The 15,061-nt window shown below is 38.1% G+C and overlaps 1 protein-coding gene across 4 annotated transcripts in view; it reads left to right on the top strand.

Annotated features, from left to right (window-relative positions):
• Positions 1-4,865: 4,865 nt before the first annotated feature.
• The window catches only part of LOC135524402 (myocyte-specific enhancer factor 2A-like), a 117,652-nt gene continuing 107,456 nt past the window's right edge, over positions 4,866-15,061 (top strand). For 2 of the 4 annotated variants that reach the window (XM_064951906.1, XM_064951904.1), the window contains exons 1-2: positions 4,876-5,079; positions 7,740-7,868. The gene's annotated coding sequence lies outside the window, so the exon portion shown is untranslated. Of the gene's footprint in view, positions 5,080-7,739; positions 7,869-15,061 lie in introns of all 4 variants that reach the window. The other 2 variants (XM_064951907.1, XM_064951905.1) reach the window with 2 other exon arrangements.

Below are 15,061 nucleotides of genomic sequence, written 5' to 3'. Positions count from 1 at the left end.
GTTATCATTTACAAATCCCTTTTACAAAAAGTCCCACTGTACCTAACATCTTTACTAAAAATGTAGACACAAGTTACCACAACTGGTCTCAGGGATGGCTAACTGAAAATTCCTTTGGTCTCTATTGAGTTAAGTAAACCAGCTTTTAGTTTTTTTGTGGAACAATCTTCAAAATGTTCTTACATCTGTACTCTGGTGCCTCTTGGGCAATTCAGAAAGCTGATTGAGGACCTTATTATTGAAGAATGCTTTTGTTTTTCTTTCTTCTTGCATTTTTTATTTATATTTGAAGTGTGTATTTTCTGAAATTTATGTCATTCAGGGCTCATCTGTAAAAGAGACATTGGTCTCAGTATGACTCCCTAATAAAATAAACATAAAAAATACATATGTAGTTTTTAATACAAATGTAACTTTGTTTACAAACATTTTTTCATACTTGGAAGGCGTTGCACCATGCTTCTAATGCCATGTTGTAAAGATGAAGGATCTGACTTTCTGAACCTAACATTAAAAGTAAATCTTGTTTATGGGTCAATTTAAGCATACGCTCATAAATACACTACAACAATTTATCTGGAAAGTCATTTTTAACTTGATAAGTCATGATGTTTGCATTCCATCTTCACATTTATATTAATCACAATAACACAAGGAGAAAAAACCTAACACCTTCTGTGCCCATGACTGACAGCTGTGGCTCGTCCAGAGAGCCCCAGAGCCCTGTCACACAACGCATGCCCAGCATGTCTACGTCCATCTGGGGTACTACCCTTCCAACTGCTGTCGCCCCCCTCCCGGCAGAAAGACCAAGGGACAAGAGGAGGCAGAGGGTGTGAAGTCAGGCCTGTCAGGGGCAAGAAGGAAAGCATCCAAAGCCAGCTGGTCTGGCTTTGAAGAACAAGAGAGAAGCCGTGATACAAAGAAGAGAGAGAGTCAGATAAAGAGAGGAAACAAGTGACACAGAAAGTGAATCCTTGCAGGAAAAAACCTGAAGACCATTTTTGGTTCCGTATTTGTGCAAAAACTCAAACAGGTGAGACACACAGCAACATAGGCTTGGTGTTACACAAAGTGTGGGGGTGTCATGAGTAGCGTCTCCATCTTGACACATGGAAGAGGAGGGTTGTATATGAAGGAGTATTACCCAGACAAGGAGCATTCATGTGGTGAGCAACGGCTCATTCTACTGAGATGTCAAAGTATTATGCATTATTATCAAGGTGGTGATGTATAGGAATATAACTGTTTCCCAATCGTATCACAGGTGACTAGGTATATGCTGAGGTCTTCAGTGGTATATGGTGAGGTTTTTCAGGGGTATACAGAGAGGGTTTCAGGGGTATATTAGGCTGAGGTTACAGGGTTCCAGAGCTTACAAGTGTTTGTGGAATGGATCTACAGAATCTGCCTCACCCTGGCAGGACTATTTTTGTAGACGGTCTGGGTTTTGCTAGGACTGAAGTCTAGCTACGAGAGGGATAAATAAACCCACTAAAATCAATGATAGTCGAACCATAGGAACAATCTAATGAGGGATTTTAACAGTGCAGAGCTTCATTTGAGGAATTCATTATTCAGACACCTAATGTGGTTTGGAGATCTGGGATGTAACTATGTGTCTGTATACACCCTATTTCCATCCACAGGTGCTGGTCCTTTCTACTCTAACATACACAAGCTCTGACACAAATGCCATGTACATTAGTATGAAAAGGGCAATGTATACCTTATTCCCTGATCTTTAATGGGGGTATAGAATAAACTTATACAATAGCTAGAATGTGATACCCCTAGGGAAAAGCTTTAACTTTCCTGAGTAATCATTAATAAATGATGTATAAACTGTTCATGAATAAGTATTTCATTATTTGTAAGCATGTATAACAAATAATGCATTTATACACATATATGAACATTTCATCCTTGATAATGCTTTATGAAAGTTATGATACAGTGTTACCCAGGTCATAACAGAGTGTGTAGACAGTGCACCAAAGTTATTATAGTAAACTAAAACTGAAACTAAAATGAAAACTAATCATCATCATCAATCATAATTAACAAACCCTTTTGAAAAACTAAACCTATTCTGGAACTATTACCTTTGACTCCAAAATGAACTAAAATAAAATAAAAACATGATGCTTTGATTAGGACAAGACAGAGCCAGCATGAGATATGGCTCAGAAACATACTTTAATACAGGAATAGCACTGTTGTCCAAAGTTTCCCATAATCCAAAAAAACTATATTGAGGAGATTGAAATACTGCTATTATGTTTAATTAAACTGCCTTTGCCATCCTCATGCTAGGTAGCAGCAGCCACAGCAGCCATTTTGGAATGCATGTTGCAGTGAATAACAAGGAGCCTGATTGGCTGACTATTCTTTGTTGTTCAATGCAACATACAATCCAAAATGTAGTTTTTTGGATAATGGGTACATTTATAGTATTCCTGGATTGAGGTACGTTTATGACTGGCACTGGCTCCGCTGTGTCCAAAACAGAAGCCATGTCCTACCTTATAGGGTAAGGTGTACTTAGAACAATTGGGGCGGCAGGTAGCCTAGTGGATAGAGCTTTGGGCCAGTAACCGAAAGATTGTTCTGCCCCTGAACAAGGCAGTTAACCCACTGTTCCCAGGCCATCATTGTAAATAAGAATTTGTTCTTAACTTACTTGCCTAGTTAAATAAAGGTTAAATAAACTAAAAATATATAAAAATGACCGTAAGGTTGGAATCTAGTCTGGCTAACAGTTACCCATACTTGAAAAATGTGGCTATAGCTAATAGTGATGGGGGGAAACATGTATACAGTTAAATATTGCAAGATTATTTTGTACTATATTATATTGATACTTTGAATCCCAAATATGGATTTGTAGGTAGCATTAGCTAGTGCTAGTCGGCTGTACCTGCGCCAAAACTCTGGAATTTTTCATTCTATAGCTTGTTCTCCATCTTCTTCTTAAATAGTGAGCCAACATGTTTTCAGTACTTATATTTCCATGACTGATCAAAACTAATGTTCACATGCTCTCTCTTGTCTCTGCAGCAGATATATAGTGAGTAATATTTCTGGAACATCAAATTGGAATAAAATTGCAGTATCAAATCGCAGTATCAAATCGCAATACATATAGAATTGTGAAAATCGCAATACATATCACCTCGAGACCTAAGTATTGTGATAATATCGTATCGTGAGGTCCCTGGCAATTCCCAGCTCTAATATCTAACTTAATTATTGCATGCACTACACTTTAAACAATGCTACCTAATATAATGTTTCCATACCCTACATTATTCATCTCATATGTATACGTATATACTGTACTCTATATCATCTACTGCATCTTTATGTAATACATGTATCACTAGCCACTTTAACTATGCCACTTTGTTTACATACTCATATCATATGTATATACTGTACCCGATTCCATCTACTGTATCTTGCCTATGCTGCTCTGTACCATCACTCATTCATATATCTTTATGTACATATTCCCTATCCCCTTACACTTGTGTGTATAAGACAGTAGTTTTGGAATTGTTAGTTAGATTACTTGTTGGTTATTAATGCATTGTCGGAACTAGAAGCACAAGCATTTCGCTACACTCGCATTAACATCTGCTAACCATGTGTATGTGACAAATAAAATTTGATTTAATTTGATTTGAGTTAGAAAGCATTTGATTGGTGTAAACATCGGCGAGGGAGTTTCCTTTTAGCGTGTTTTTTTTGCACCAGTCTCGCATGATTCCTTTTAAATCCAAGTTATATTGAGATTGACATTATAATGTAAATCTAACCTTTGACCTGACCCATCACCACGCAACACTAAAACTGAAGCTAAATATTTTTATACAACTAGGTCTAAAACTAAATAAACACAAACAAATCAGGTATGAAAACTAACTGAAACTAAACTGAATTTCAAATAAAACTAATATAAATAAAAATGAATATGAAAACACAACTATATGAACCTTCCCGTGCTTACTGTGCACATTGATGGAAATATGGTGCCAGATCATTTACTTCTTTTCTTGATGCTTCCAAAACCCACTCCAGTAAGGTGCCCATGCAAAATCTTATTTAAAAAAAAATGACATTGAAACTGGAATTGACCTACGTTTTCTTTCACATGCACATGTTCCTTTAAATCCCGGTAAAAACAATCTGAGATCAGGATCTGCACCACACCTCTTCCTCAGATCCTGCACTTACACGTGACTTTGTCACATGCGAGTTATACAGGTCCCACCTCCCTTCTGTAATTGGTTCTGACCAGACGCTGAGGATTTCTATTGGATCAGAAACATGTCCTTTTAAAATCAATGGTCCTATGCTGCTGTTGTCTTTTAGAGATATGACGTCAATCGTATCTAAGGGGTGTGAGGTGACGGGCCAACAATCATAATTAACACCAGAAAAAAAAACTTGTCGCTGAGATTTCATACTGTAGTTTCAATTAATTTGACTGTAGTTTCTGCCACAAGTAAACTCTGTCAATCACTTACAATGTAAGAGCATTTGTTGCGTTACACAACCCACGTGTCAACCACTTGACTGTAGCTACCACTTGACTGTAGCTGCCTACCGAAGAGAGGATCAGTAACAAACGTAGCCGAGTTAACATTTAAAGGAGTGTTATTTTGACACTAAGATTTCAAAGAATGATGTAGTAAGACTGGAATTATAATGCTAATATCATTGGACATGTATTACAAACCATAGATATCCCGCTCGCGAAGTGTCCTTTCCACATACTTTTTCACTTTTTAGAGTCACCTTTTGGAAATCCAGATGATATAAGTAGCCTACAATGTAGGCTGAACTACAAACCTAAGTTTTTTGTAGTGACGAGTGGGAGGAGGTTGATTTCTACCTCGTCTGGTATTAGTCAGATAAGGGGAGGAGTCTCTCACTGACAAGAGACTGGCTCTTCTGAGTTTGTCTGCTCCCTAAAATAGCATTTCGTGTGTAAATGTGACTGAAATTACGTGTATGTCTATTGGAGCCTCTGATATAGAGTGTCTATATACAACGAGGAACTTGGGAGACAAGGTGAGTAGCAAAAATAGCAACAATATTGCACAGAGGGGCACTAGTGAGAGAGAGAGACAGAAAGCGCAAGAGGAAGACGTAGAGTGAATTTGGGATCGAAAAGCCATCCCATACTGTAGCCTACATGTAGCGCTATGTGATTATGCCATGCCAGTTTCTGTGTTTATATTCTGGATGAATATAGTATGAACTATTGTTTATTAGTATTCCTAATAATAGGCGACACTTATTTTAGATATACATTGATTTTACCCTAGATGCCCGTGCGTCTTTGCTCTTATAGCTCCAAAAAATAAACAGTTATGCTTGATCTTATTTGGTAGCCTACAGTAATTCGATCAACTTTATCGTAGTCTGTCAATTTCAGGATATTTCTTAGAATAATAGAATAATAGATTATATCAATCGTCTTGAATTACTAATGCATACCTATGACTTTACTATAACTTGTTTACTGATTATGTTTGTGAGCGCGCAATATCGTAGAGTTAACAGTGTCGTGGACTTCTCAGACAACAGGAGGAATGCGTTTGCTTGCAATTTTACTTGGTTTTGTATTATCTACGTTGAAATATATATATATATTTTTCACATCAATGCCATCACATCACAATAGATTACATGACATCAGATTACTTTTCGGCTTTTTGCTTTGGTTGCTTTGAAATCCTTTATAATTGTCTGTGTAGACGAGGCGAATTAATATAACCGTATATGTGCACTATAGCTGTATGAACAACTAAAACTTGACTTTATCCATTCCATTGCATACCACTGTAAAAATCGAATGCAATTTCTTAGTTGTTGACTAGAATATTTCCTTATTTTAATAGGTTCACAATAATAAGTTAGTAGCCTAAACATGTGATTACTTTGTTCTAAACAAATAATAGTAATATATAGTAGTCTATACAGTGTCAGTTTATTGGTAAAGATACTTTGCTTTGTTCGTTCTGAAATCTACATTTTGCTGGTCAGCTGGTGGTGGTCATTTGTCCATTTAGAACTAGGCTACTCCAACTTCTATTGTTGCTTTGCTTTTATCACTGCTATTTGCTTGAGTTAGGGCAACATCTCCTCTGCTATGGAGCAATGTATGTTTGCCACCAATAAGATGTGACGTATGTCTATTTTTGAAGCAATTTTGTTTTCTTATAGTAGGCCTATGTCTTGTTCTCAGTTATAAGGGACTATTTTGATGATATATTTATAGTTTGAATCTGATGGGTTTTTTTTTTAGCCTGGGGCATATCTCCAGTAAGGATTCATTCCACAGTCAGGAGCTACATCAAACTTATTCCCAGTAAAGGATTAATAAAGCAATGCTTCTTATCTTTTGAATGGAAGAGTCATTGCACCTGTTTGTATGGTTTTATTTCTAATTACAAGCCTGATGAGAGGCAGTCTGGTCACAGTGAATAGTTAGGAGAATGACCTCAACATCAGTGTTTTTCTGCACTAATGACTGAATGGATTGAACAGATGTACAGCTATAATATTATGAAGGAGCCATGGTGGTATTGACTGTGTTGATTTGTTGTGATCATTTATCTGCTATTTAAAATGAACATACATCATTAAATGAAGATTCAACATAATAACAAATTACACTTTTCTGATTCAGCATATTTGTTTTGGAAGGCCACAAGCCATATTGTAGGTGTCAGTGTAAAGAGTTATGTACAATCACTCAAGAGCTCGTAAACTCACAAGATGGTCAAATAATAAACGCCAGGACCTTAGTTTGTTGTAGATGATTTACTGGCACTGTGAACTTCAGTATGAGGACAAAAGTTTATGGCATCTCCACCTGACTTGACCCCATTGTATATAATTCCAGACAGATAACAGTAGAGAGTGTTTAGTTGATACTGATTGATAAATGTCTAATATTCCCCCCCCCGGTTTCCCCAACCATGAGGTATTCCTAGCTTGTTGATAATGAAAATAGCAACGTTTTTTAAGGGACGGCAGTCTTGGCAGCAATATAAAGGTATATCTGTGTCTATTTTTATTGAGTGTCTGTTTTGGTCCCGTCTGCATTCATTTTTCCCCCAACCGATTACTGCCCCAGCTTATAGAAAGGTGATTTGCTGCAGTACAGTTAACTTATTTAAGAACTTATAGTAAAATTGGTCATATGGCACTCATAGTATGATAGTATCCTGATCTGTAATATATATATATTTGTGGCCTTATTAACGAAAGAGCAATGTTTTGTTTGTTTCTCTAGTGTTATGTCAGGGTGCAGTAGATACAGTTATTCATTTAATATCATCTTTCTCAGTACCATATTACATAGTGTGTGTGTGTTTGTGTGTTCAGGCCTAAATGTCTCTCTGTAAATTGATAGATGTGTAAATACAGTATTTGTTGTGAGTGAAGAAAGTTGACCCAGGTAAAAGGGAGAAGTTCTGAGGTGGTGATTGGTGTGAGGAGTGGGGGTCTGGAGTGTCTCCCACCTCGCTTCTCTTCATAGCACCAGAATATCACAGCTTGGATTCAGCTCATTCCATGAGACACACAGGAGAAACGTTGAGTGTGTGGGCAAGTCGGATATGCAATTAACGCTGGTTGTCAGAAAGAGAATGCTGGCGTTTACACCATGCCTCTGAATTAATGAGCGAAACACTTTCTCAACTCTCCTCTCCCCCTCCCAGGACATTTTTCCCAAGGAGGAAAACGCAGCAGGAAGCTTAACGCAAGCAAGGGAAGCATTGAAGGGAAAGGAAGAGACAGACAGGAGCTGGATTTTCCCATAAAGAGAATATCACTGCTTTGATAGTTGGGTAAGCCACGTGTTCTTAAAAATCTTGGTATTGTTGTTGTTGTTTACCTGTTTATTTACTCTCCTGTTTTTTTAAGAGTCACTTAACTTACTTAATTGTATATGCTATGGATCTCCATAGGGTTGGATGATGTCAACCTTCGTCCTATGGTGATTAGGTACTCATAAAACATTGTGATATTAGATGGCATCGCCCCCTATTGGCCAACCCCCAAAATTGTTTTTGTGAGAAAAAAAACTCAGTTAAAACAACTGTTGGGCTATAGCCAGAAATTGCATGCTATAACTTGATGAAAGATACGTTTGTTGAAAGCCTGGACAAAGCCTAAGTGGAGGAAAAGCTTAGATAATATTTTGGGTGGAGCTTCCGTGTTGCCAGGTCAGTGTGTGTGTGTGTGTCTGTGTGGCATGCACATGATGGAGTGACAGTCAACTGATGAGGAACGGGCTGTTTTACCATAGTGAGTTAGGTTATAAATCATGGGCTTGATAGAAGCGTACCGTCTTCAGAACTATAATTGTTTGTTATATTTCTCATAAAGCTGTGATTGAGAATAGCATATGCCTCGGCCTATAGATTCCATCTTTCATTCTTGTAATTTTTGATAGCGGCACATTATAGCGGCACATCCTTCTTAAGCTATTTGAATATTTAGGAAATAGGTTACTGTTCATAACTTCATAGCTATTTGAATATTTAGGAAATAACTTGTCTTGAAGCTTTTATGATAGACCTAGTAGGAGGATAGGTTATAGGCTATTTGGTTTTCAACTTCGCATGGGGGGGGGATCTTTCCTGGCACACATAGAAAATCAATTTCTTAATCAGCGTAAACTTGATTGAACTTTATTTTTCTGTAGTCTATTTATATTGTTTGTTCACTCTCATTATTAGTCCCCCGGCTAAATTATGTTTTTAGGGAATTAAAACAATATTTTGCTCTCTCCGACTCCATTCTTTGTGGCACGGTGCAAGTCAAGTTCAAATAGGCTAAACCATCGTCTGTCACATAACAATGTCGTCAACATCGATGATGGCTGTCAGTCATCGTTGATAGGTGATGCTGTTGTAATATCGCCCAACCCTAGATCTCCAGTAATGTTTTATGCTTTCTTTGGTCCTTTTGGTTATTATCTTTATCTGAAGTGGGAAACATCATTAAGACCATCTGGTTTTATGAGAGTGTCAGCTGTACATGGATTTTGTAGTGTTCACCATGTTACACCATTGTACTTTCGCACAGCACTTCCCCTACAGTACACTTGAGAGCTGAACTGGTGTCAACTGCAGCTGACTCATCAGGCACAGTTTTATAGCACATTTTTTGAGAGTTCTACAAGACTACTTGTTTTGAGAGAACCAGTAGCTAACACAATTAACCTTTAAACTTATTTAGATAGATACAATAACAAAGAAGAGAAGCAAAGAATACAGGTTGTGTATCACACCTCCCCACAATCAACAAGTATCAGCAAAGGTCATGATATTACATTATTTTATCAAAGTACTGAATGTGTTTATACATCGAGGTGTAAATTAGTAGTTGTTTCACTCTTACTCTCTCTTTATTCACCAGTGTGACTGCGACCCTATGTAGGAGGTCATCTCTTATTCTCAGAGTTAGGTGTGAGGGAACTTTGGCAAATATGTTCAAGATATTTGTCAGAGCAACAACAGGAAAAACACTATGCTTCTTCTCTATGTCCACTTTGCTTAGTTTCTTTGTTTCAAAGCCCCCTGCACATGCTCTCAGCAACATGATTCATTGTTTAATGGAGCTCCATCATCAAACTGGAGATTCCAGCATTATCCCGTGAGACCTGGAGGCAGGATGCAGAATCTTGAGCCTAGCAGACAATTGTGTACGCTCTAGACTATTTATTCCAAAGGAACGCTTCCTGAGTACTTTAATAAATAAAATGGGTATAAATGTAGTTATTCTATTCCAGAAAGTGCAAACCATGAATATGGATGTTCTTTCTTGTGTTTATACACTGCATCAAATCAACTTTGACTTCCCCTTCTATCGTGTGTGGCTACTGCAATGGCTGTGTAACCCAGAGGAATGCACAGAGTCCTAGCGGTGTCACCCAACCCCACAACCCAATCCAACAGAGAGCTGAGCTCCAAACCCAGAAACCCCTGGCTGCCTCCTGTCTGACCACCAGGTCACAGAGCCTCACCTTTGATGCTAAATGGGTTAGTTACCCCCAGGATACCAGCCAGTTTGACAAACACACGCAATTATCATTTAAAATGTGTATCAAAATATTAGCTCACTGTTCGTTTTTCCTCTCCTCCAGTCTCATAAAAGTGAGTGAAGTTATTCTGCAAATATGTTGTGGAGTGTGGCCTGATCACATAATGCAATATAAAAAAATGGATTTGATTTGATTTGGTCGCAGAGCCTCACCTTTCTCCTCTCTCCTGTCTCCTGTAGGCTGATTCAAAGCATTGACAGTAAGGCCTACCTCTGACAAGAGCTCTCATATTTGCTTAATTTAGTCCTTCTCCATCAGATTTCCCTTTAAAAGGCTCAGCAGTAACAGAAAATAACGTATTCTACGAATCCAAATTGACACAGGTAGTGCGGAAAGAGGGAATATTACTGGAAACTTTCTAAGTTTACCACTAAACTACCAGAGGTTTACTAGCTTTCAAGTTTTGGGAGGAATTTTATAAAATTACATCTAGTGGCCTTTTTGGATACTTCAGATCATCACAGATGTTCCTCTGTGTGGCCTGATCACATAATACAATATAAAAAATTGGATTTGATTTGATTTGGTCACAGAGCCTCACCTTTGATGCTAAATGGGTTAGTTACCCCCAGGATACCAGCCAGTTTGATAAACACACAAAATTATCATTTAAAATGTGTATCAAAATATTAGCTCCTTGTTCGTTTTTCCTCTCTCCTCCAGTCTCACAAAACTGAGTCAAGTTATTCTGCAAATACGTTGTGGAGTGTGCCAAATCAAACCGTCTATCATGCTATGAGGCTGCACAGTTGGAACTTTATTAGGCAGGCCCTTAATGTGCTGTGATGATGACTTCCAAACCGTTAGCCTGTGGATCAGGGACCAGCCCTGGCACAGGCTAATATACCACCTGTACCCTTTATAAATACGGCTTAATATCCCACATGGCGGTGCGGTTTCAAAGTTAATATCATTCAAATATTTTGAAATCATATTCAAACAGTTCTTTTTTTCTTCTTTTTTTTTAAAGAATAGCCACACTCAAATATATAATTAGACATGATTTTAAATCTGAAATTAAGAAAGATTTATACTAATAACGTTCAGTGGTGCGGCCGATGGTCAATGTATACTTGGAAAAGCAAATGTAAAAAGCACCAATTTTTCCTATAGACCTATTTATAATTCTCATCACATCTGCCTGCTATGTCACTGTAGTATGTCAACAAAGCAACTCTGTTGACAGTTAGCCCCCTATCATTCTGACCTAAATATCAATATCCTAAACTACAGTGGCTTATAAACATCTGATAGAAACAGTTTTTCAGGCTAACAGAAGCATGAGTGAACCACACACTAATGCACTGTTGTCTAAGGGAGCACCTAACAGTGACCTTTCAACTGTCCTGCCCTTGGCTGTGACCTCTGGTAGTAAGCCACCCCATACGGCCCACTCAGCACATGTGCTGCTGAGCAGGGCAGAGCGGCTTAAAGATAGACAGCTTCTTCCTGTCTTCTTTGCCTTTCCCCTTCGAGCCCTCAGTCAGACAGAGTTGTCCTTACCCCCTCAGCTCTCTCTGGTCATACTGAAGAATCAGCTGAACCAAAGCGGCAGCCTCAATCTGCAGCTAATCCTCTTTCACTACTATCATCCCTGTCTCTCTCTCCCCTCCACTGTTTAAGTGGCCCACACAGGGTTAAGACTGCAAATCAACTTTGAATGTGAAAATGTTTTACTTGTTGAAGTAAACAGTCATGAGGAAGTTCATAGTGTAAATTGAGTTATCAATGGTTTATGATAACCTTTCCCTTTTAAATCTATAAATCATCACAAGGATATTTTTTAAAGTTTCATAAGGACATTATGAACCATTTGTTACCAGGTATTAGATGATCACAGCTGTCTTTCTATATTGCATTGATTTGGGCTATTGCCATTTGAATGTCTCCTGTAGGCTGATTCAAAGCATTGACAGTAAGGCCTACCTCTGACAAGAGCTCTCATATTTGCTTAATTTAGTCCTTTTCCATCAGATTTCCCTTTAAAAGGCTCAGCAGTAACAGAAAATAACGTATTCTACGAATCCAAATTGACTCAGGTAGTGCGGAAAGAGGGAATATTACTGGAAACTTTCTAAGTTTACCACTAAACTACCAGAATTTTACTAGCTTTCAAGTTTTGGGATAATTTTTATAAAATGACATCTCGTGGCCTTTTTGGATACTTCAGATTATCACAGATGTTCCTCTGTGTGGCCTGATCACATAATACAATATAACATTTTTGATTTGAAATGTCCGTATCCTGCACGGTTCACATATCATATGCTGCATTTAGACAGGCAGCTCAATTCTGATCTTTTTTTCACTAATTGCTAAAAAAGATCTGATGTGAATAGATCTGATGTGATTAGTCAAAAGACCAATTTAGTGGACTAAAATATCAGAATTTGTCTGCCTGTCTAAACGCAGCTTATGATACGTGAACCGTGCAGGATACGGACATTTAAAAGGGTACTTTTGAGATATTGATATTACTATTTTCAAGGTTGAATAAATCAATGTGAATTTTTCTCAGAACATAGACTTACCTCATATTTTCGAGGACTCCATAACGAGTATAATGACACGAAGATATTGTCTGTATCATGTACGGTTCACAGATCAAAGGTTCTGACAGGAGGCATGTATAGGTCTCAAAATACAAATGTAAAAAGCATGTCAAACATCCTTCCTTCCAATGAAGTTTCTATGGGAGAATTGACTAGAGCAGTTTTCATGTTGAGTCATGTTGGATCAACAGTGCACTCCAATCTTTAGATGTCTTTCTTTCTGAGTGCATTTCTGACAGGCTCTCTACAGATAAAAAATAAAGCAGTGCCACGCCACTATGGCATTCGAAGAAATGGTACACATCATTAAAACAAACTGAGTGCTAAACTGACACATGTATTGCACTTGTATTGCATGTGAACTTTAAGGTGTACCGCTATGTTACTTAATTGGAGTTGGACAAGAACCATACTTTTAGTTTGATATATTCACCTCTACCAAGTCAAGTTAAGTGACTTGAGTTATACCGACGACTGACAAAAGATATAAACTGAGAAAAAATAAGTAGTACATGCATGCTAGCTGCAGTGTGGCTTCTGAAGTTAGTGTGTTAAAGCTTCTGCTATGTGGTGGAGCAGAGGGGATGGCAACAAACAAAGTCACCATGCACCTGATGGACCTCTGGTCTCTCATTCTACAATATTAGTGTCACTATTGATACGTTAGCAAAACCACAATCATGTTGTGCATCATAAAAACAAGAGCCTTATGTACATAGTCAAGGAAGTCCATCCTGTGGTTGATTTGTTTGTTCTTTGTTTGCATGATACATGATACTGTAGGTGTCAGAAATGGATTTCATTTTGTTGTTGAAGATTTGTTGCATCGTAATAGCAGATGAAAAAAAAAGCGGTAGCCTAACAGATAACACTGAAATACATACATTATCATAGATCAGAATTGTTTTAGGAATTTTCTCATTAATTTAAGGAAAACATCACTTTGCTGAGTTGCAGTTTGACTGAATTTCAATGAGACTTTGAAAAAACATTAAGGAATACATTATAATCTAATTTGCCAGATCAAAAGATTTCTTGTGACCACTAATATGCTCCCCTGTATCACATTTAAGACACATCCACTTACGGTAATCTTAACATAAAAAGTTTGGAGTCCCGATGGAGGACCTGAGTTGTCTTGCAGGGTCTATAGGGTTGCACATTCTGGGGAATATTCAGAAGTGGACATTTTCCATGGGAATTAATGGGAATATATGCAAATAAATATTAATACCATTTAAATGTAGATGTGTTTTACATTGGATATATTTACCATATCATATGGAGACAGAAACATAAACCTTGTACCATATCATAAGTAGACATAATTGGGGCGGCAGGTAGCCTAGTGGTTAGAGCGTTGGATTTGCAACCGAAAGGCTGCAAGATCGAATCCCCGAGCTGACAAGGTAAAAATCTGTCGTTCTGCCCCTGAACAAGGCAGTTAACCCACTGTTCCTAGGCCATCATTGAAAATAAGAATTTGTTCTTAATTCAATTTCATTTTTTTTTTTGGAAGAAAAACGTCTGAATTACCTAGTTAAATAAAGGTTAAAAAATTGCAAATGATTAAATCCTTCCACTAGAAAAAACCCCAGATTTAGTTATGAATTTAACTTTAATTAAATGAGTTGACTCTTTACATGGGATGATTTCACTGAACAACAAAATAAAGGGAATATTGAATGATCCCCAATGATCCATTGCATCTCCCAAAATGTGTAAAATGATTTAGTCTGGAAACTAAAGCTTTGGTTGTCTTCCTCTCAGGCTTCCATGTCTTCTCCCTGGACCTCCTCAATGTCCACCTCTTGAACATCAGACTCTGAGGCCTCATCTTCACGGTCACTTTCTAACAATGTTGAGGATGGCTCGTTGTCAGGCTTAAAAAGCCTTAATTTTTCAACCCTTGTTGGTCAGCCTGTTGCGTGCTGTGGTGTGTGTTTCCAAACAACGACCGATAGGCTCTGAGGCGCCTGATTTTGGTGGGATTTAGAGGATGATGGAGGCAACATGGGAAAGAGCCTCAGATCCACAAAGTCCCTTCCACCAGGTGACTGATGAGATATGTTGGCACGACTGCCATGTTACATCTCCATTCCAAAGCCCTTGCTTGGAAGTGTACATCGCCAGACTGCCAAGCACCTTGCCCTTATCCAAGCCAAGGTGGTGAGACACTGTAGTGATGACACCATAAGCCTTGTTGATCTCTGCACTACACAGGATGCTCTTCCAAGCATACTTGGGGCCCAACATGTATGCTGCGGCGTGTATGGGGTTCAGGCAGAAGTCTTTTTTAATATATTTCAAAACTGCAGTTTCGTCTGCTTGGAGAAACAGTGAAGTGGGCAGGGCAGTACGTATGTCTTCTCTTACATCT

This window comes from Oncorhynchus masou, chromosome 31 (genome assembly GCF_036934945.1).
Source record: "Oncorhynchus masou masou isolate Uvic2021 chromosome 31, UVic_Omas_1.1, whole genome shotgun sequence".
In the NCBI taxonomy this organism is placed as follows: domain Eukaryota; kingdom Metazoa; phylum Chordata; class Actinopteri; order Salmoniformes; family Salmonidae; genus Oncorhynchus; species Oncorhynchus masou.
This window is presented reverse-complemented; position numbering and strand designations above follow the sequence as displayed.